At 40.7% G+C, this 22,880-nt stretch overlaps 1 long non-coding RNA gene and 1 pseudogene across 2 annotated transcripts in view; one reads left to right on the top strand and one right to left on the bottom strand.

The window, feature by feature from the left end:
* LOC146756705 (uncharacterized) overlaps positions 1-22,880 on the bottom strand; it is a 378,411-nt gene that overhangs the window by 119,746 nt on the left and 235,785 nt on the right. The window lies entirely within an intron of this gene.
* The window catches only part of LOC146756717 (uncharacterized), a 47,729-nt pseudogene continuing 24,865 nt past the window's right edge, over positions 17-22,880 (top strand). Inside the window, exons 1-13 of the transcript XR_014937357.1 lie at positions 17-634; positions 1,583-1,697; positions 1,956-2,129; positions 2,241-2,347; positions 2,773-2,934; positions 3,655-3,803; positions 6,613-6,663; positions 9,031-9,064; positions 9,145-9,214; positions 10,458-10,518; positions 10,884-11,068; positions 11,847-11,994; positions 12,879-13,021. The product of XR_014937357.1 is annotated as an uncharacterized LOC146756717 (transcript). The remainder of the gene's footprint in view (positions 635-1,582; positions 1,698-1,955; positions 2,130-2,240; positions 2,348-2,772; positions 2,935-3,654; positions 3,804-6,612; positions 6,664-9,030; positions 9,065-9,144; positions 9,215-10,457; positions 10,519-10,883; positions 11,069-11,846; positions 11,995-12,878; positions 13,022-22,880) is intronic.

Genomic DNA, 22,880 nt, shown 5'->3' with positions numbered 1-22,880 from the left:
ATGGGAAAACTGAAGACAGAAAGCTGACAACTGGTTTAGTAACAGGTTAAAAACGCGTGCTTTGAGATCCCTATTAAATAATACCCACAAGTAGGGCAAGAAATAACCCTGCAGACGGTTATCCCCGTGACTATTCCAAAGGCAACGGCCCCAGGACACACCGTTGCCAACCGCTTTCTGAGGCAGCCGAGCCTACAGACGCGCACACTCCTGCTCTCCGCGGGTGTGTATCCTCTTGATATCGCTTACTATCGCTTCATATCGCTTAGTAGCGCTTAATATCGCACGTATAACGCATACGTGGGGCTCCCGGCTCCGGCTGGGAGCCTGAGGCTGCCCTGCAGCCTGTGGGTTGGGCCGCGGCTTCCCTGAGCGTGCGCCGTGTTTCCGCGCCCTGCTCGGGGCTCGGCCCGGCAGAGTTTTAAGACGACATGAAGAAGATACTCAGCTTCGTAAAGAAGAAAAAACGGGATCCGCCGCCCGGCAGCGCCGCCTCGGCGTGCTCCGCCGGTGCGTACGAGATCCGCCGGAAGGAGCTGACCAAGCTGCACCGGGGGGCCGCCGCCGGAGACCTGGCCCTGGTGCAGCAAGGACTGAAGAAGCACGACATCGACGAGCGCGACAAGGTGCAGCGGTAAGGGCGGCGGGCCGGGCCGGGATCCCCGCTGCATGACCTGGGCACAGAGGGCTGCTGTTAACGGGGGCCGCGCGTGGCTTGGACGGCCGGTAGAGGCCGCTCCGATGTGCCCTCCCGGCCTGGATCCCTCGTAGGGCTGCTCGGCATTCCTCCGAGCTGAGAGCTCTGTTGGGGGCTGGTGAGAAAGGGCAGCGATAAGGCTGCTGGCTTCATGAAGGCTTTCTTGCTTGCGAAGCTGATGGTGGTTCCTTTAGGTTGTCATATTCCCCAGTGCTTGGTAACGGCTGCTTTTGGGTGAGGAGGGGCTCCTGCACAAAGTTGTGTTTGTTACAGTTAAATTACTCATTCGAGCTCTTTGCGGTACACTGTGCTAAATAAATAATAAATACAGTGCTCAGATCAATATTGTCAGGCTTCTATTCGGAGGTGAAGGATCTTGTATACTTATTTGGGAATTTCTCAGTGGGGACAGTCACCCTCGAGTTGTTCCATGTCTGTGACAAGGCATGATGAGTTATTTGACGTTCTGCCTGTTATTTCGTCCTCATCTTCTCTGCCTTGGAGGAAGCTGGTCTTATGGAGGGTACTCATCAGCCTGCCTGTGATGGGAGCTGTTAGGACAAGAGGGAACAGCCTCAGCTTGCACCAGGGGAGGTTCACGTTGGATGCTAGGATAAGCCTCTCCAGAGAGTGGTTGTGCACTGGAATGGGCTGCCCAGGTTGGTGGTAAAGTCACCGTCCCTGGAGGTGTTCAAGAAACATGTAGATGTTGTACTAAGGGACATGGTTTGGTGCACGCTGGTAATGGAATAAGCTTGTTTTTATTTGATTTTGTTTATTTTGGGAGGTAATTGGGATAAAGAAATGCAATTTGCCCTGTTCATGTACCACAGAGTGAAAATATTTATTTAGCTGTCTGTTTCAATTTACACGTTTCACTTTTAGGACACCACTGCATCTTGCTTGTGCAAATGGACGTGAGGATGTCGTTACGTTTCTAGTAGAAAACAAGTGTAAGCTAAATCTTTTTGACAGTGATAACAGATCTCCACTGATGAAGGTAAGTAGAACATACTATGTTGCTGCAAGTAGGAATTATTGATTATGTATTAAATGATGTCTTTCCAGATTCTTTAAGTAAGTCTGTGTAGAAGCATGCATGCTGTAATCAGTGTGGCTTTGGCATGTGCTAGCTAATCTTGGCAGATGCTTTTATATTCCAGGAATGGGAAGTTGTAGTAGTAGTGACACAGTGAAATATGACTGCTGGAAATTTTACCTTTTTTTTTTTGTGTGTGTGTGTGTGTGTTGTTTCCAGGCAGTACAATGCCAGAAAGAAAGATGTGCAGTGATCCTGCTAGAGCATGGTGCTGATCCGAACCTGGCAGATGCTGGTGGCAACACTGCCCTTCACTTGGCTGCTGTAACTCCTAACACATTTCTAGCAGGGATGTTAATTGAGCACAGTGCCCGTATCAATGCTCAGAATAAGGTACATTTCGAGATTCAATAGAGAAGTTCAAAAAGTTGCATTGATATTTTTATTGTAGATTTTTTGTTTGTTTCTTTTGATTTTTAACTTGAATTATTTCTGTTCTTTCAGGACGGATGTACTCCTCTTACTCTTGCTATCTCTGAAAATCACAAAGAAATGGTAGAGCTCCTTCTTAAAAAAGGAGCTGATGTTCACACTCGAGATCCGTGTGAAAGGTGAGGAGATGGTCTAAACTCTGCAGGTCACCTTAGTTGTCTTCAGGTTGGACTGATGGGAGGGATGGGAATGAGCATTGAAGTAGAAAGACACAGAGAAAGAGCTCGTTGAGTGACTGGCGAAAGCAGGTCTCAGCTTGGCAGGTGGCATGCATTATTGCATGTTTTCTGCATTGAGAACTGCAAGAAAACATTGTTTCTGGTAGCCGCTGTGGCAGGAAAATTGCTATTGTGCCAGCAACATTGCTGTTATGCCAGAGAGAGTTTTTCAAATTGATGCCAAGTTTGTATGCAAGTGTTGTTAATATGGAAGCTTTTTTTTCTGTTCATAAAGTGATTTTCTTTGAGATTGAGCAAATGGGAATTAAAATAATTACAATGTCTGACTAAATTGTATGGTTTGTCTTGTATTTTGGATGCTGTAGAACCCCACTTATGACTGCAGCAGCCGGTGGGGAGCTTAAGTTGGTAGAAATACTTCTTCGCTATGGTGCTGAAATTTTCCATAAAGACGTTAATGGATGGACAGCTGAGGACTATGCTATTCTTCATGGAAATGCTAGATAAACTTTTAAATTTATTGCTAGGTTTTTAGTTATCAGTGTTGAGTTTGAACCTTTTTGGTAACAGCACCAAGTTTAACGGTGCTATTTTGAAGATGTGTTCATTGACATCTTCTCACATATACTGTTCATGTGTCTGGTGTTAATTTGAAAGTTGAGAAAAGGGCTTCTGCTCAAAATTCTCTGTAAGATTTCAAGTGTTTGTTTCTAAGCTGATGTCTGCCTGCTATACACTATTAAAATGTGTCTGTAGCCCACAGACGCAGAAGTTCAACTTGAAAAACTGAAATGTTTGTAAATTCTTCTCAAAACAGAACCCTTGTTATTACTGTCTTCAGTTCCACTGACCAGGAACCACCTGTTTTGTTTCAGAGGAGATCTAGCTGTTATTTCTTTTGTTAAATTACTAAGCAGTTTAACTCCTCCTACACATAAGTATTTTACCCATGGGTGTTCATTCATAAGAGTGGTTGTATTTGTAAAAACTGGACTGCAAAGGGTACCGAGCAGAAGTAAATAACTTCATAGATCTGGATGTGCATCTATAAAATAGATGTGTCCATTATATTTGAGTATGTTACGGTTTGCAAAAAGTAGAGTATGTTACACTTACTGAATATGAAAATTGTTTTGGCTATGGTTATGTTTAGGATGGATAGTATAAGGCTCTTATTATCCCATTAAGTGTTTATGTAGCTATGGGATTATTTTTCCCAAATGCATTTCCTTTTTTGCTCTCCGTAGTCTTAGTAAAACACTGGCAGAATATGCAGACCATGAGAACGCAGGGGAAGCTTCTGCAGGTGCTAAAGGAGGCATCCCTGTGCCAGTGACTCCTCACCAGGCAAGAGCTGCTGGCTTTACGTTGGGTGCAGCTGCTTCGAGCAGAGGAGGTAGGATACTTAACTGTGGTAGAGCTAATGGGCAGAATCGTGGTGGCCCCTTCCTTAGGTCGGTTTGCATCTTTTAAATTCACCGTGCTCAGTGTGGACTTCAGTGGAAGCATCAGGTGGACTGTAATAAGAAGTGTTATGAATGTGTTTGCTTGCTGCTAGTTTACACTGCATCTCCACAGGCTGTGGGGACAGTTGTGATTTGTGTGCACTACATCCATCTGCTCATACAGTTGTCACTTTCAGCACATCAAGTTGCCCATTTATTTAAATTGTCCCTTTAGCAAGGGGGAGGAGGGAAGAGAAGAAACAAAATAGGTTAAAGTAGCCTTGTTTTATGGGTGTGCAATTTTTCTTAGAGATGCTCATTTAGATTGTTGTTCAGAAAATCCAATTGCAAAAGCTGTAGTTTCATCCCAAATAGTAGTTTTATCTTCTGTAGCAGCGAAGCAGCAGATAAATTGCAAGAAGATGCATCTTTTGTTGATTACCACTGGATTTCTGTCACTTTGTTTTAATTTTAATAGTTTCACCTGCATAAAGCTCCTTTTTTGGGAGACATAATTTCTCACCTTCAATTACAATTGCTTTTGTTTGTGTTGTGGAGACGTAACAAAAATTGTCTTGGAAAAATAACTTCATAAGCAACAACAGTACATTGTTTGTATATACCGTATCTTTTTGGACATGGTTTGATTTATAATCAAATAATGTTTTTTTCAATTACTTTTATTTAAAAAAGAAAAAAAAAAAAACAACTGAGAAAGACTTTGTGATCCAGAAAAACTGTTACATTTTCTCATTGCCTTGTAAATAAAAGAAATACATTCCTTCAATGAATTTGTAAAATCCAGGCAGCGTTTATAAGCTCAAATTGCCCTAAATGAATCTTAGAAAGTTGCTATTTTAGTATGAATGAGATTGCCTTGCAGTTTACGTTTCAAGCCCCAACGTACGAGGTTTTATTTGTTCCTTATTTTTAAGGGTTTTGTGAGAATCATGTGTCAGATGGGCAGCAGACTGTTCAAACACAAGTCATTACTTTTTTATTATAAAGACTGAGAAATATGATCAAAGAATACATGGCATATTTTTTCTTCCTGGACTTATCCCAGATGGAAGTATAGATTTTAGACCCAAGTGATGTTGCCTTTGACTTAGGAGCAGTTACTTTGAACTAGAGAGTGGTTGAAAAAGTTTCTTCGTAGCTTGGTTTTGAAGTTTTGTTTGCTTGTTTTTCAGTGGGGCTCGATACAGTTGGTTTGATCATTGAAATACTTTTTTTTATCCAAATCCACTCAGTTGCTACCTTCCATGCACATAGATAGTTGCTCTGGTACCCCATTGTAAGGACTAACAGGCCTGGGTTAATTTAAAATATGTGATTTGAGGGTTTCTTCTTCCAAGTAGAGGGTACATTTAGACTAGATATCAGGAAGAAATTCTTTACTGTGAGGGGGATGAGACACTGGAACAGGTTGCCCAGAGAGGTTGTAAATGCTCCCTCCCTGCAAGCATTCAAAGCCAAAGGTGCATGGGGCTTTGAGCAACCTGGTCTAGAGGGAGGTGTCCCTGCCTATAGCAGGGAGTTGGATTTAGATGATATTAAAGGTCTGTTCCAACTCAAACCATTCTGTGATTCTCCCTGTGCTCAGTCTCTTAAAGATTACACCAGCATGAGGAGTAGGAGGGAGCAGAGAGAAAGTTCAGTAGCGTAGTAGAAACAATATTGGAATTAATTCTGCAGTCTCTGATTGCATCCACACCCTGAATCATGAGAGTCCTTTTAATATGCCACAGTAACAGTCTTAAAAGTGTCCTTTAGAGAAGCCGGGATGTTGAGAGAGAGACCAGAGAAATACCCACTTTGGAATTCTTTTATTGTCTTTTGCTCTTCTGTTTTATTTTTCTGCTATCTAAAATTTTGACCTTATCCTTTCTGCTACTTTTGTACTTTCTAATTAGAAGAGGAGATTCTGAAGAATGTTGAACAGGTCAGCATTTTTCAACAAGTTTGCTCATGATTATTTGGATGTCAGAACATGAACCCTTTTATTAATCACGTACAGATTGGCTTCCAGAACATATTGAATGACCGATCTCTTAGATTTTAAGTAACAATTTATTTTTGAGGAAAACAGTAGTTGTGCTATTTCTGTTTCTAGTATGTTTGCAGTGACAGTATGTTTGGCCACTGCAGCACATACTAGTGTATTGTTCAGCGTTTCCCTGAGTCATTTGCAATTGGACTTGATAATCTTTTCCAACCTTAGTGTTTCTATGATTAGAGGAATTGTCTCAGCATTGTAAAACTCTTTACAAAAGTAAATTATCACTTCTGTGTGATTTTTATCTCCTGAGGTCAGATAAAACTTTTCCTGTATTCCCTCTTAAGGAAACAGAGAAAAGCCAGAAGGGATGAGAAATCATCTTGAGGTTCTTTTCAACCCAAGCCATCCTATGATTCTTTTAAACTTTCTCTTAAGTGTATGTTTCTGATAGTAGCTGTTTTTCCACAGCACTGCATGTGTATGTGATAAAATCCATGTAAGTAGGACAACCTTCTGCTCCAGAGAAAAGTAACAGATTTATTGTGAAAGAATTTGATGTCAAGGTAGTGTTCCACAGTTTCTCTTTTGACACACAGATGTACACATGCACACAAATGCATGTCATAGTCACAGCGCATTCTCCCAGTGCTGTAGCTTTGTGTGTGTGCTTTTTGTATTTTCCAAACTTGTGAGATTCCGCATTTATTCTGATGTCATTGTTGTCTGTCCTTTCCATGCCTTTCCCTTAATGGATATAGAAATGCAACGGTCCCCTGAGCAGACTCTGAGAACAGGAGAATCGAGTGAAGGTATTCATTCTGCACAGCAGTATTTTAAATACCACACATGTCTTGTGATACACAAATACTTATTCATCATAGGTGCTTATTATCTTGCAGATCTGTATCTTGATGATTTAAGATCTATGAGTTAGAGTGGATTTGGGGCAGCTTTTGTTTCTTTGCATGTTTTGCATGAGTCCCTTATTACTGAATTCAGCATTTGCTTTTATCACTTGTGATAGTGTTGGTTTTGGGGTTGTTTGTTTTGTAATCTGTTCTCCTCTTGCTCAGAAATGGTGATATAGGCTTCAGTTAAAGTGGAAACGGGTCCCTGGAGACTAGATCTCATTTCTGTGTCAGTGCATCATGGCTGTGGTTTTGGTCTAGCTGAAAGCTATCTCATCAAATTCCTGTCTCGCCTTCTAAAGGATAGCAGGATCATTGGCAGTATTTATATGTTGAAAGCAAAAGTGTAGGTAATTTAATGAGCTGTTTTCCTTACTTCTAGTGGTACTCATTGAAGATGTAACTGAAGTCGTTCGTCCAGAGTTTAACTGTTCCACACAGCAGCAATTTTCTGTTCTGCGTGGAAAGTTAGCAGATAGAGTCATAGTACTGAGTTAGTTATTTAGCTTTACATACAGCAGGATTCCATTAGCATTTAAGAATATTCTGTGTTTTCTGTAGTGGAAAACATCAAAAATCAGATTGTTAGCATTTGAACCATTTAAGATGCCCTCAGATGGGAAGTTTCAGCCTCTAGCTTTTTTCTCCATGAGATTTCTTTGAACATTTATACTGTACTGCATCTCAGAAAGCTGTGTTCAGATCAGGGAATATTCTCGCATACTGTGTTTAGGAAAGGCAAAATTTGTACACTCATTTGTAGGTTGTTAGTAGTAACCCTTCTTTTTGTTATAATATTTAACAGTTCAGAAACTTCAGGAATTATGATTTCTATGTGGAGATCAGATATGTCTGTTTTCCCTTCTGTGCTGGGAATCAGAAAGTCCTTCTATTATGTTTTAGTTGTTAAGAGGTGTTAGCGCTTCAAAAATTGTGTTCCTAGACTGCAGTTTTCATTAGAACGGTGACCTGAAGGATTTACTGCAGGGCGCTCTCATCAGGGTTGCTAATGATCTGAAGTAAGAGCGATTGTTGGATATGCTTCAGCACAGAGCTGGCATTCAGAGGGACTTCAATGAGCCAGGGCAATAGACTGGCAGGCATCTTAAGAAATCCATCGGGGGCAAATACCAAGACCCATTTGGGGTGAAAAAGCCCCTTCCTACAAAACATGATGGGACTGCACGGCAGGGGAGCAGCTCTGCTGAGAAAGGACACAGACCTGTCAGAAGGCAAGCTGAGCATGAGGCAGCAGGGTGCTCTGGCAGCTAAGGGCTGCAGCTTGCACTGTGCTAAGAGTAGCAAAGCCAGGAGACTGAGAGAAGCGATTGTCAGCCCCTGTTTAGCACTCACTTGACTGTGCCTTGGCTGTAATTTTGAGTTCCTTCTACGTGAGAGGTCGATCGATCAATAGCAAGCTAATTCTCTAGGGAGCCATCATATTTGTGAAGGAGTATTTGCCCTGTGAGAGAGGGCTGAGAAAGTGGACTTACTCAGCCTGAAGAAGAGGCAGCTTTGAAGGGCCCTAACTGCAGCGTCCAATGCAGATGAGAAGACAAAGCCAGATGCTTCCCTGTGATACTTGACAGGAAGCGAAGATGGCAAGAGGTATAAATGGAAGCAAGATGGTTTCTAGCTGGAGATGAAAAGTGTTGCCATGATAAGGATGGCAAAATAGAGAAGTTGTGAACCTTCTCTTGGAGGTGTTCAAGACTAGACTGAATAAAACCCTGACCAACTTTTCCTGACCTGAAAGCTGAGCTGGCTTTAAGTAGTTGGTTGAGAGACTTCCAGAGATCCCTTTTGACCTGACCTATCCTATAGTCTTAGGTGTGAGTTACTACCTTCACTGAACTGATAAAAACTTGGGGGTGTAGTATAGCATGCCCTGCTAATGCTCCTTTTGTCTCAAGTATATCATTTTTTGATTCACTGTAGAGAAATGCTGGTGATTCTTCTAGCTAGGGATAACCTATAGCTCCTGAGTATGCTTTTTGATTTTCTTTGTATTTATAAATATACTTTATTTATAATCCATAGCAAGGTACGGCAGCAAAAAATGGTAGATATTGTAGATATGTCTGATTTGTTTTTCAGTATAATTTGAAAAAGCATTTGTTTTGTAAATACTTTCCTTCATGCTGTTCTTATTGAATTGGCCACTTCAGCTTCTGTACTCTTATGAGCTGTTTTCATGTTAAATGTCTGTATTGGTTAATTTTTAGTATGCAAAATCTAATCTCAACATGTCGATTTATATTTGAACAGCAATGGATGACTTTTTCGAAGGATACTCAACAAGGTGAGTCTTATAAAAATACCAAATGCTTATTTGAGGAATTATTTGAGAGGACCAGTACTTACTTTTCGTTGTTTTTGAAGTTCTGAAAAAGAGGGCAGTAATGGCACCTGGAATAATTCTGAGAAAGAAGAACTGGATTTTACAGCCAAGGTATGGTGCCTTTATGGGAAAATAGTTGTGTAAAATAAGTGATTTGAAGGCAATTTCCTATGAGATAGAAGGAAACTCTTTTTCCAGCCAATTCTTTGTTGTTTTTTTTTTTTTTTTTTTTTTCCTCCTTAAGAAGAGTCTCTCATCTGCCAACCTTTCTTCTGCTGTAAGTTTTTCCTAAAAATTGTTGCTTTGGCAGAACATGCAGTAGATTTGTGGTTTGAGGCAAAAGAGTAGATATTAAGATAAACTACCACATTGTATTAGTTGTTCATTGAGTGAGATTTGCCAACCCTAGGAATTGATAAGTTAATAAATAACCTGTTCTGTTCTCTTTCAAACTTCACAATTGTTTCCCCTAATTTACATGATAGGATGATTAATGAAAAAGAACACGATAATGAAAAAGAACATTTATTTATCAAAATCTAGTGAAATTGTTCATCACCTGGTTCTCTTTCCTTCCTCACTAGGTTCCTCAAGTGTTCGATACTTGAGTTGCTCAAATAATTATTTTTTCTTTCTTTTTTCCTTCTGTGGGATGACATTCCGTGCTTGTATATAATCTCACGCTGCATGACTATCTTCATTTTTTGAATATTTGGACTTTTCTCTTTATAAGCTCCATGTGCTTATCCTGCTGTTTTTATGAATGTTCCAAAGGATTACCAGTTTTTTCAATGGCGTCTGGAGTATTTAGTCTGTTGCACTGGGATTCTGCAGTGATTAGGAACTTTAGTTTGTTAGTTCAGCACACTCTGTAATGCTGGAGATGAAAGCATGTGTACTTTAAAATTTTTTCTATTTTCTTACATTGATTTTAGGGGAAGTGATTCAAATTTCTAGCATTATTTTGAAATTTACAGATATTTCACTAAGTGGAGTTATATTAAATAATTTATTCTTCAAGCTTCAGGAACTTTAATTGATACTTGAGTTGTGCATACTTACAAGTAAGTAATCGCGAGTGTAGTTGTATTTTACCAATGGATTAAAATACCTTTTTAGAATTGTTACGCATTTACAGATAGTTTTGAATAGTCACTGACTTGTACACAAGAGGAGAGGAATGTTTGTGTAATTAAAGTTGAAGGATCTAGCAAGTATCTGAGTCCTTTCAAAAGGGGACAGCCTGGTTGTATTTACTGTTCAAGATTTGATGTAAGTAAAGGATTTGCTTTAAAACAAAAAAGCAAACAAAAACAGATCAAATAATTCTTTTAAAATGTGTTTTTATTTGCAGAAGCCACAGAAGCCAAACTTGACATCGTTAATGAATGTTCCCCAAAAGTTCAGAAATAATGGTAAGTTATTTGGAAAGTACTTCATAATACAATGACATACAAAAGTAAACTTACTAAGTAATTTCATTTCGGTTTTTGTTGTTGTTGTTTTCACTTGGCTGTAGTAATTGAGGAAAGTAGTGTTATAAGAACAGAACAGATGGTCATGTCAGAATAAAATAAGTAAGATAATGGAAATGACCATACTGAGTCCCCTCCTAAGCCTTTGTGTCTGATGTGTCCTTCTCCCATCCTGCCCTTACCTGGCTTCTTTTCCATACAGTCCCAGATGACTACTTTCCTGTGTTTTTAATGGGTAAAATGCCTGCTGCTATTTATATAACCCATTTGATTCATATTCCTCTTTCCCTTTCTCATGCTTTAAGGTGGTGGTGATAGTTCTAGAATTGAAATTCCTAAGTCACAGAAGAAAAGCCTCAAACAAAAAAAACCAACAGGTGCAAATCTGAGCAGAGGAGAATGTGGAGAGTTGTTGAAACAAGATGTCTCAGATTCAAGCAACCTTGATGAAGATGAATTGGTGGAAGAGGAAGAAGGGCAGTGCAAAGAGGTACATAATAAATTCCATGAAACACTAAAACAAGAAAGTGAAAACCTGGGCCTAAATAGATATGAGGAAAATCTATGGGCAGCATTTCCCTCAAGCACAAAAGTAAGTGTACAGGGATGATTCAATTGGAAGAGTTTGTTAAGGGTAATACAGGTAAGCGACAGTAAACTATTTTCCTGTTAATACTCAATCACGTATCTGTATTCAATCATTGTATTTTGATACTGAAAACATCTTGTTCATAGCCAAACTCAGACATTATTTTCAATATTTTTATTATGAGATTGGAGAGTTTTGGAAGGAGAAAGACAGGAAACTTCATTCTTTCTGGAATCTGTGCACTTTCTGTTATGTAAAACTGAGGGAATGGATAATATCCATTAGAAGTTGTAGCCATTTAGTAGAATTCATGAGGTAATGACTGGAAATGAAGAAACAAAAGGAAGTTTTGAATGAAATTGAGGGCAGGAAACTAGTGAAATTGTGAGATATGTAGGCAGAAAGAAGACTTTCTGAATAATATCAATGAAACTGCATTTAGATTGACACAAGGAAGTGCTTCTCAGAGGTTTTGCATAGCCAGAGATGAGGTTTACAACATGAGGCACTGCAGTTTAATTGTGCAGATTCCCACTAAAAATTGTAGGCCTTTAGAAACCATGTTGCACTTTGCTTCATTTAAGTCTTACCCAAGAAAACCGTTTTCCAAGTTGTTAATGGGTGGTGAAGTAGATATTGATTTCTGTGCTTTTCAGCTGTTTTGGTCAATCTGTTTTAGAAGGAGTCACCTAAATGGAAAGAAGAACAGGAGAAGGAAGATACTAGAAGGAAGCTGCAAACGACAGTTTTGGGGGATGTGAAACATTCTGTTTCTAGTAATAAACATCAAGTCCGTAAAGTTTCAGAAGACACAGCTTATGCGAGAAGTGAGTTTAAATATGATCCTGATTGCTCCTCTATAAGTATTAATGTTCAGTAAATAAAGTAAAATGATGATTATCCTCAAAGATGATAAACTTTCCTGTTACCTGTGAACCCTAGCCTGCTGTGGTAGAGAAGGTCTGCAGCTTTTGTTTTTTTTCGTTCTTACCTAACGGTCACAAATGGTGGTGCTGGATTCCTAATGATTACGTATGATGCAAGTTTCTTTATTAATTTTGTTGCTGTGTTCTCCTTGATGCCGTCTGAACAAAACAAGAAGCTAATCTAATCTATCTTCTGTGTGACAATATTGTTTCCCTTTCCGATGCTACTATCTGATTGAAAAGCTGTGGTTTTTCAGGGCTTCAGCCAAAAGCAGACCTGAGTCAAACTCAGAGAAGACTCTTCCAGTACCTCAACTTGTTCAGTTGTAGAATGTAGGAGATCTCTCCTTTGCTAAACCTTTGTGGGCTTGAGAGCATGACCAGCTCAGAGAGAGTTGGGTAATTTGGCATAGACCCCAGGGTGTGAAAACAGAAGATACTATTTCCATTGTCTGACTCCAGAGCACTGCTTGTTGCAGTAGACTTCTTCAGAGCATGTGTAGCTATTGGTCAGATGCTGCACAGAACATTGTCCAAACATGGTGAACGTAGCCATGTCAGCTGTCCTGCTTGGGCATCTTCTGCTGGAAAACAGATGAAGAGGAGTGAAGAGAATACTGTGATGTGACTGGATGTAAAGTTACCCTTGAGTGGGACTCACTGTTTGGTTTGTTCTTTGCTGTAGAATTACTGCTCGTCTTTCAGATCCTTTATTTGACTGATGGGGTATAAAAGTGTAGTGCAGTATATTTCTCAGTGTCTGTATTTCTCCTTTTTTTTTGTAGAAGCCCAACCCACAGTAGGAGCAGAGAAAAAGGAAGAGTCTGATTCTCCTTGGGATTCTGAGGTACTTTCTGTGATATGTGCATCTCCCCGGTCTGTGGGAGAGCCAGATGAGAACTACGTGAGAGCTTGCCTTTGCGTTGAGCCCTGCCCCTGGTGAGGCTTATTTACCCCATATTGCTGCTGCTCTATGTCCTGTATCTGAGGGTCAACGAAATACTTGTAGTGTAGGTTCTGTGTGGAGATAGTACTGGGACAAAGTTAGGTTAAGCTTCTTGTATCGGCCCTTTGGTTGCAAGCTTTTGAGTTGATTTTCTAGCACAGTAGTGAAACAGAATAACTACTTCCCCTCTAGTCTTTGTTGTAGGGAAAAAAACTAATTCCCCACTCCTTTCTTAAAAATACGAGACTTTCTAGATAGCTTAATCGCTATCAGCTTTGCCTTTTTGGCCTTTAAGCAAATCAAATCTTGCTTTTGCAACGTAGTGATGCACTCACTCAACATTGTGGGACATGTGCCCCAGCAATGTAGGCTGATATTTGAATGCCAGGTGCAAATTTGATGCCAATGTTCAATCAACACAGAGCTGCAGCTTCTTGTTCACAATCAACATCTTGATTTCCTGTGTTAATTTCTTGTGTGGCTCTGTGATTTGCCAGCCTTAATCAACATTATGGAATAGTTTAGATGAATTGTGAGGATTTTTTTGCCCTTTTATTTAAAATGCAAAAGCCTTTGTTAGATTTTATTTTAAAAAAATTGTTTTGTACAAATTCTTACTCGTATGTACTGTATTGTACAGCCGTGTTCTGAAGGTTCGAGGAAAGCATCTCCTCCTGTGTTTCTCCCACCTGCAGTTGAACATGGAGTACGCTTGCAGAGTGTTTCAGGGGAGCACAACAAGGGTAACTATCTCATAGATTGGATTTGTCTGTGTTTATAGACAAGTGAACTTTTTCTTTTGTTTTCCTTGTTAGTCCTGTTGTTCAGTGAGTATGTGCTGTAGCAATGAAGTGCTTGGCTGATGTTAATTAACAGCAGTGAACACTGAACTTGCTGGCCTGCTTGATTAGTCCAGGCGGTTCTTGCGTTCATTATGTATACTTTTTGGATATGTGTTTGTTCGGGTGTTTTTCTTTGCTTTAGGTGGTTGCTTAAAGTGGTGGGAGGTGTATCTGGTTTAAGATTTAGCTGTGAACCCTAGCCTGCTGTGGTAGAGAAGGTCTGCAGCTTTTGTTGCTTTTCGTTCTTTCCTAAAGGTCACAAATGGTGGTGCTGGGTTCCTAATGATTATGTATGATGCAAGTTTCTTTATTAATTTTGTTGCTGTGTTCTCCTTGATCTGCACAAAACAAGTAGGTAGTCTAGTGTGCCTTGTGTGTGACACTATTGATTCCCTTTCTAATGGGTACTATCAGATTGAAAAGCTGTGGTTTTTCAGGGCTTCAGCCAAGAGCTGACCTGATTCAAAGTCAGAGAAGACTCTTCCAGTGCCTCACCTTGTTCAGTTGTAAAATGTAGGAGATCTCTCCTGTGCTACTCGTTTGTATGCTTGAGAGCATGACCTCAGACAGAGGTGGGTGCTTAGGTACTCACCCCAGGGTCTCAGAGCAGAAGATAGTATGTCCGTCTCCAGAGGATATCTTGTTGCTGTAGATGTTTTCAGAGCTCGTGTAGCTATTGGTCAGTTGCTGCTCAGAAGGTGTGGAAGCAGCACTCACGGTGCATTCACTTTTCTCTTAGTGCATTTTATGTGCAAAGAGTTTATTTTGGAAAAGCATGAATAGTCAGCACTCAGGCTGGAATCAGCAGTTATGGTTTTCCAGAGTGGACGCCATTGCTCCTGTCTGGCTCATTCCTGTAAATTTTCCTTGCGTTTCTGTGTGAGTCAATCCTGAGTTTGTTTTACATAATGGAGTAGCTTAGAAGAGAGAACTGACTGTGGTCTGCTCTAGATGGGAGTTTGGTGGTCAGAAGATACTAGACTTTGAAGTGATAAGATTTAAAATGCTTGCAGTGTTCTGGACTGTATTGGAGCTGTGAGCTTCTGTTTCATTCCTAAATGTCAGTTTCTTATGTATGTACCTGGTCAGAAGTTGCAGGATTATGAATCATGGTCAGGTGAGGTATCCCTTGATAGCACTAAGCAAGGAGCCGTGTGTGTTGGCAGCTTCCTCTTAGTGTGAGGTTGTTTTGTATCGTGCTTTTGTGGTATGTCCTGTAGAGTGGAATGTGATAGTAAGTGCCAGATGATGGAGGTGTAGGCAAGAGGGAAGATGACTCAGGGTGTCCATATGCTGAGACTGAAGCATGCTGGAGTTTCTTCCTTAACGTTGTCCCAACACGAGGGACATTGTCATGTCAGCCACCATTCTTATGCATCTTTTGCTGGAAAAGAAATGAAGAGGAGAAAACAGAATACTGTGATGTGACTGGGTGTAAAGCTACCGTTGAGTGTAACTCATTTCTTGGTTTGTCCTTTGCTGTAGTACTGTTACTCATCTTTCAGATCCTTTGTTTGACTGATGGGGTATAAAAGTGGAGTGCAGTAAATTCTCAGTGTCTCTCTTTGTCCATTTTTTTGTAGGTGCTCTGCCAGCAGTAGGAACAGAGAAAAAGGAAGAGTCTGATTCTCCCTGGGATTCTGAGGTACTTTCTGTGATATGTGCATCTCCCCGGTCTGTGGGAGAGCCAGATGAGAACTACGTGAGAGCTTGCCTTTGCGTTGAGCCCCGCCCCTGGTGAGGCTTATTTACCCCATGTTGCTGCTGCTCGATGTCCTGTATCTGAGGGTCATTGAAATACCTGTAGCGTAGGTTCTCTGTTGAGATAGTACTGGGACAAAGTTATGTCAGACTACTTACGTTGGCCTCCTGGCTGCAGGCTTTGGAGTTGATTTTCTAGCACAGTTTTAATACAGCAGTTTATTGCTGCTTTTAAACTTATGAACTTCTCAGGCATATTTTTGTGAGGATTTTTTTTTTCCTACTATTCAGATCTATTCTGCTGATCCAGTCAGAGTTTAACGGATGCCAATACACTGAGCAACCCAGACATTTAGATTTTTCTGTATAGAACCTCTGTCTTCTCTAGATAGACTTAATCCGATTTTGAAAATCATGTTCAGCAGACACCAAGTGTGCTGGCTGTGTTTATCCTTTCTGTCTGATAATTCTCAAGATGAGAGTGAGCAGGGTCTGTAGCTACTTCCCCTCTAGCCTTTGTTGTTGGGAAAAAAACTAATTCCCCACTCCTTTCTTAAAAATACAAGACTTTCTAGATAGCTTAATCGCTATCAGCTTTGCCTTTTTGGCCTTTAAGCAAATCAAATCTTGCTTTTGCAACGTAGTGATGCACTCACTCAACATTGTGGGACATGTGCCCCAGCAATGTAGGCTGATATTTGAATGCCAGGTGCAAATTTGATGCCAATGTTCAATCAACACAGAGCTGCAGCTTCTTGTTCACAATCAACATCTTGATTTCCTGTGTTAATTTCTTGTGTGGCTCTGTGATTTGCCAGCCTTAATCAACATTATGGAATAGTTTAGATGAATTGTGAGGATTTTTTTGCCCTTTTATTTAAAATGCAAAAGCCTTTCTTAGATTTTATTTTAAAAAAATTGTTTTGTACAAATTCTTACGCGTATGTACTGTATTGTACAGCCGTGTTCTGAAGGTTCGAGGAAAGCATCTCCTCCTGTGTTTCTCCCACCTGCAGTTGAACATGGAGTACGCTTGCAGAGTGTTTCAGGGGAGCACAACAAGGGTAACTATCTCATAGATTGGATTTGTCTGTGTTTATAGACAAGTGAACTTTTTCTTTTGTTTTCCTTGTTAGTCCTGTTGTTCAGTGAGTATGTGCTGTAGCAATGAAGTGCTTGGCTGATGTTAATTAACAGCAGTGAACACTGAACTTGCTGGCCTGCTTGATTAGTCCAGGCGGTTCTTGCGTTCATTATGTATACTTTTTGGATATGTGTTTGTTCGGGTGTTTTTCTTTGCTTTAGGTGGTTGCTTAAAGTGGTGGGAGGTGTATCTGGTTTAAGATTTAGCTGTGAACCCTAGCCTGCTGTGGTAGAGAAGGTCTGCAGCTTTTGTTGCTTTTCGTTCTTTCCTAAAGGTCACAAATGGTGGTGCTGGGTTCCTAATGATTATGTATGATGCAAGTTTCTTTATTAATTTTGTTGCTGTGTTCTCCTTGATCTGCACAAAACAAGTAGGTAGTCTAGTGTGCCTTGTGTGTGACACTATTGATTCCCTTTCTAATGGGTACTATCAGATTGAAAAGCTGTGGTTTTTCAGGGCTTCAGCCAAGAGCTGACCTGATTCAAAGTCGGAGAAGACTCTTCCAGTGCCTCACCTTGTTCAGTTGTAAAATGTAGGAGATCTCTCCTGTGCTACTCGCTTGTATGCTTGAGAGCATGACCTCAGAGAGAGGTGGGTGCTTAGGTACTCACCCCAGGGTCTCAGAGCAGAAGATAGTATGTCCGTCTCCAGAGGATATCTTGTTGCTGTAGATGTTTTCAGAGCTCGTGTAGCTATTGGTCAGTTGCTGCTCAGAAGGTGTGGAAGCAGCACTCACGGTGCATTCACTTTTCTCTTAGTGCATTTTATGTGCAAAGAGTTTATTTTGGAAAAGCGTGAATAGTCAGCACTCAGGCTGGAATCAGCAGTTATGGTTTTCCAGAGTGGACGCCATTGCTCCTGTCTGGCTCATTCCTGTAAATTTTCCTTGCGTTTCTGTGTGAGTCAATCCTGAGTTTGTTTTACATAATGGAGTAGCTTAGAAGAGAGAACTGACTGTGGTCTGCTCTAGATGGGAGTTTGGTGGTCAGAAGATACTAGACTTTGAAGTGATAAGATTTAAAATGCTTGCAGTGTTCTGGACTGTATTGGAGCTGTGAGCTTCTGTTTCATTCCTAAATGTCAGTTTCTTATGTATGTACCTGGTCAGAAGTTGCAGGATTATGAATCATGGTCAGGTGAGGTATCCCTTGATAGCACTAAGCAAGGAGCCGTGTGTGTTGGCAGCTTCCTCTTAGTGTGAGGTTGTTTTGTATCGTGCTTTTGTGGTATGTCCTGTAGAGTGGAATGTGATAGTAAGTGCCAGATGATGGAGGTGTAGGCAAGAGGGAAGATGACTCAGGGTGTCCATATGCTGAGACTGAAGCATGCTGGAGTTTCTTCCTTAACGTTGTCCCAACACGAGGGACATTGTCATGTCAGCCACCATTCTTATGCATCTTTTGCTGGAAAAGAAATGAAGAGGAGAAAACAGAATACTGTGATGTGACTGGGTGTAAAGCTACCGTTGAGTGTAACGCATTTCTTGGTTTGTCCTTTGCTGTAGTACTGTTACTCATCTTTCAGATCCTTTGTTTGACTGATGGGGTATAAAAGTGGAGTGCAGTAAATTCTCAGTGTCTCTCTTTGTCCATTTTTTTGTAGGTGCTCTGCCAGCAGTAGGAACAGAGAAAAAGGAAGAGTCTGATTCTCCCTGGGATTCTGAGGTACTTTCTGTGATATGTGCATCTCCCCGGGCTGTGGGAGAGCCAGATGAGAACTACGTGAGAGCTTGCCTTTGCGTTGAGCCCCGCCCCTGGTGAGGCTTATTTACCCCATGTTGCTGCTGCTCGATGTCCTGTATCTGAGGGTCATTGAAATACCTGTAGCGTAGGTTCTCTGTTGAGATAGTACTGGGACAAAGTTATGTCAGACTACTTACGTTGGCCTCCTGGCTGCAGGCTTTGGAGTTGATTTTCTAGCACAGTTTTAATACAGCAGTTTATTGCTGCTTTTAAACTTATGAACTTCTCAGGCATATTTTTGTGAGGATTTTTTTTTTTCCTACTATTCAGATCTATTCTGCTGATCCAGTCAGAGTTTAACGGATGCCAATACACTGAGCAACCCAGACATTTAGATTTTTCTGTATAGAACCTCTGTCTTCTCTAGATAGACTTAATCCGATTTTGAAAATCATGTTCAGCAGACACCAAGTGTGTTGGCTGTGTTTATCCTTTCTGTCTGATAATTCTCAAGATGAGAGTGAGCAGGGTCTGTAGCTACTTCTCCTCTAGCCTTTGTTGTTGGGAAAAAAACTAATTCCCCACTCCTTTCTTAAAAATACAAGACTTTCTAGATAGCTTAATCGCTATCAGCTTTGCCTTTTTGCCCTTTAAGCAAATCAAATCTTGCTTTTGCAACGTAGTGATGCACTCACTCAACATTGTGGGACATGTGCCCCAGCAATGTAGGCTGATATTTGAATGCCAGGTGCAAATTTGATGCCAATGTTCAATCAACACAGAGCTGCAGCTTCTTGTTCACAATCAACATCTTGATTTCCTGTGTTAATTTCTTGTGTGGCTTTGTGATTTGCCAGCCTTAATCAACATTATGGAATAGTTTAGATGAATTGTGAGGATTTTTTTGCCCTTTTATTTAAAATGCAAAAGCCTTTGTTAGATTTTATTTTAAAAAAATTGTTTTGTACAAATTCTTACGCGTATGTACTGTATTGTACAGCCGTGTTCTGAAGGTTCGAGGAAAGCATCTCCTCCTGTGTTTCTCCCACCTGCAGTTGAACATGGAGTACGCTTGCAGAGTGTTTCAGGGGAGCACAACAAGGGTAACTATCTCATAGATTGGATTTGTCTGTGTTTATAGACAAGTGAACTTTTTCTTTTGTTTCCCTTGTTAGTCCTGTTGTTCAGTGAGTATGTGCTGTAGCAATGAAGTGCTTGGCTGATGTTAATTAACAGCAGTGAACACTGAACTTGCTGGCCTGCTTGATTAGTCCAGGCGGTTCTTGCGTTCATTATGTATACTTTTTGGATATGTGTTTGTTCGGGTGTTTTTCTTTGCTTTAAGTGGTTGCTTAAAGTGGTGGGAGTGGTATCTGGTTTAAGATTTAGCTGTGAACCCTAGCCTGCTGTGGTAGAGAAGGTCTGCAGCTTTTGTTGCTTTTCGTTCTTTCCTAAAGGTCACAAATGGTGGTGCTGGGTTCCTAATGATTATGTATGATGCAAGTTTCTTTATTAATTTTGTTGCTGTGTTCTCCTTGATCTGCACAAAACAAGTAGGTAGTCTAGTGTGTCTTGTTTGTGACACTATTGATTCCCTTTCTAATGGGTACTATCAGATTGAAAAGCTGTGGTTTTTCAGGGCTTCAGCCAAGAGCTGACCTGATTCAAAGTCAGAGAAGACTCTTCCAGTGCCTCACCTTGTTCAGTTGTAAAATGTAGGAGATCTCTCCTGTGCTACTCGTTTGTATGCTTGAGAGCATGACCTCAGACAGAGGTGGGTGCTTAGGTACTCACCCCAGGGTCTCAGAGCAGAAGATAGTATGTCCGTCTCCAGAGGATATCTTGTTGCTGTAGATGTTTTCAGAGCTCGTGTAGCTATTGGTCAGTTGCTGCTCAGAAGGTGTGGAAGCAGCACTCACGGTGCATTCACTTTTCTCTTAGTGCATTTTATGTGCAAAGAGTTTATTTTGGAAAAGCATGAATAGTCAGCACTCAGGCTGGAATCAGCAGTTACGGTTTTCCAGAGTGGACGCCATTGCTCCTGTCTGGCTCATTCCTGTAAATTTTCCTTGCGTTTCTGTGTGAGTCAATCCTGAGTTTGTTTTACATAATGGAGTAGCTTAGAAGAGAGAACTGACTGTGGTCTGCTCTAGATGGGAGTTTGGTGGTCAGAAGATACTAGACTTTGAAGTGATAAGATTTAAAATGCTTGCAGTGTTCTGGACTGTATTGGAGCTGTGAACTTCTGTTTCATTCCTAAATGTCAGTCCTTATGTATGTACCTGGTCAGAAGTTGCAGGATTATGAATCATGGTCAGGTGAGGTATCCCTTGATAGCACTAAGCAAGGAGCCGTGAGTGTTGGCAGCTTCCTCTTAGTGTGAGGTTGTTTTGTATCGTGCTTTTGTGGTATGTACTGTAGAGTGGAATGTGATAGTAAGTGCCAGATGATGGAGGTGTAGGCAAGAGGGAAGATGACTCAGGGTGTCCATATGCTGAGACTGAAGCATGCTGGAGTTTCTTCCTTAACGTTGTCCCAACACGAGGGACATTGTCATGTCAGCCACCATTCTTATGCATCTTTTGCTGGAAAAGAAATGAAGAGGAGAAAACAGAATACTGTGATGTGACTGGGTGTAAAGCTACCGTTGAGTGTAACTCATTTCTTGGTTTGTCCTTTGCTGTAGTACTGTTACTCATCTTTCAGATCCTTTGTTTGACTGATGGGGTATAAAAGTGGAGTGCAGTAAATTCTCAGTGTCTCTCTTTGTCCATTTTTTTGTAGGTGCTCTGCCAGCAGTAGGAACAGAGAAAAAGGAAGAGTCTGATTCTCCCTGGGATTCTGAGGTACTTTCTGTGATATGTGCATCTCCCTGGTCTGTGGGAGAGCCAGATGAGAACTACGTGAGAGCTTGCCTTTGCGTTGAGCCCCACCCCTGGTGAGGCTTATTTACCCCATGTTGCTGCTGCTCGATGTCCTGTATCTGAGGGTCATTGAAATACCTGTAGCGTAGGTTCTCTGTTGAGATAGTACTGGGACAAAGTTATGTCAGACTACTTACGTTGGCCTCCTGGCTGCAGGCTTTGGAGTTGATTTTCTAGCACAGTTTTAATACAGCAGTTTATTGCTGCTTTTAAACTTATGAACTTCTCAGGCATATTTTTGTGAGGATTTTTTTTTTTCCTACTATTCAGATCTATTCTGCTGATCCAGTCAGAGTTTAATGGATGCCAATACATTGAGCAACCCAGACATTTAGATTTTTCTGTATAGAACCTCTGTCTTCTCTAGATAGACTTAATCCGATTTTGAAAATCATGTTCAGCAGACACCAAGTGTGCTGGCTGTGTTTATCCTTTCTGTCTGATAATTCTCAAGATGAGAGTGAGCAGGGTCTGTAGCTACTTCCCCTCTAGCCTTTGTTGTTGGGAAAAAAACTAATTCCCCGCTCCTTTCTTAAAAATACAAGACTTTCTAGATAGCTTAATCGCTATCAGCTTTGCCTTTTTGCCCTTTAAGCAAATCAAATCTTGCTTTTGCAACGTAGTGATGCACTCACTCAACATTGTGGGACATGTGCCCCAGCAATGTAGGCTGATATTTGAATGCCAGGTGCAAATTTGATGCCAGTGTTCAATCAACACAGAGCTGCAGCTTCTTGTTCACAATCAACATCTTGATTTCCTGTGTTAATTTCTTGTGTGGCTCTGTGATTTGCCAGCCTTAATCAACATTATGGAATAGTTTAGATGAATTGTGAGGATTTTTTTGCCCTTTTATTTAAAATGCAAAAGCCTTTGTTAGATTTTATTTTAAAAAAATTGTTTTGTACAAATTCTTACACGTATGTACTGTATTGTACAGCCGTGTTCTGAAGGTTCGAGGAAAGCATCTCCTCCTGTGTTTCTCCCACCTGCAGTTGAACATGGAGTACGCTTGCAGAGTGTTTCAGGGGAGCACAACAAGGGTAACTATCTCATAGATTGGATTTGTCTGTGTTTATAGACAAGTGAACTTTTTCTTTTGTTTTCCTTGTCAGTCCTGTTGTTCAGTGAGTATGTGCTGTAGCAATGAAGTGCTTGGCTGATGTTAATTAACAGCAGTGAACACTGAACTTGCTGGCCTGCTTGATTAGTCCAGGCGGTTCTTGCATTCACTATGTATACTTTTTGGATATGTGTTTGTTCGAGTGTTTTTCTTTGCTTTAAGTGGTTGCTTAAAGTGGTGGGAGTGATATCTGGTTTAAGATTTATCTGTCTGAGGATTTGGATATTTCTGCATTATCAGCAGAAGAGAAATATCATTTGGTTAATCTTTTTGTTTGTTTATTTAATTTTTTTTAGTTTCCTGTTTTTCTTTAAGAACTAAAATATGTGGGCAAATTCTTGTTATGTTTCTGCGGGTTTCCACCTGCAGCTCATGGCATTTGCTTTATGAGCATCCTGATTGATCATAAGTGTGCTGGAAAATTT

Source organism: Coturnix japonica, chromosome 26 (assembly GCF_054131305.1).
Source record: "Coturnix japonica strain WE chromosome 26, WE-NBRP24, whole genome shotgun sequence".
NCBI classification, from domain to species: domain Eukaryota; kingdom Metazoa; phylum Chordata; class Aves; order Galliformes; family Phasianidae; genus Coturnix; species Coturnix japonica.
The sequence above is the reverse complement of the archived record's forward strand: the minus strand, read 5'-3'. Positions and strand labels throughout refer to the sequence as shown.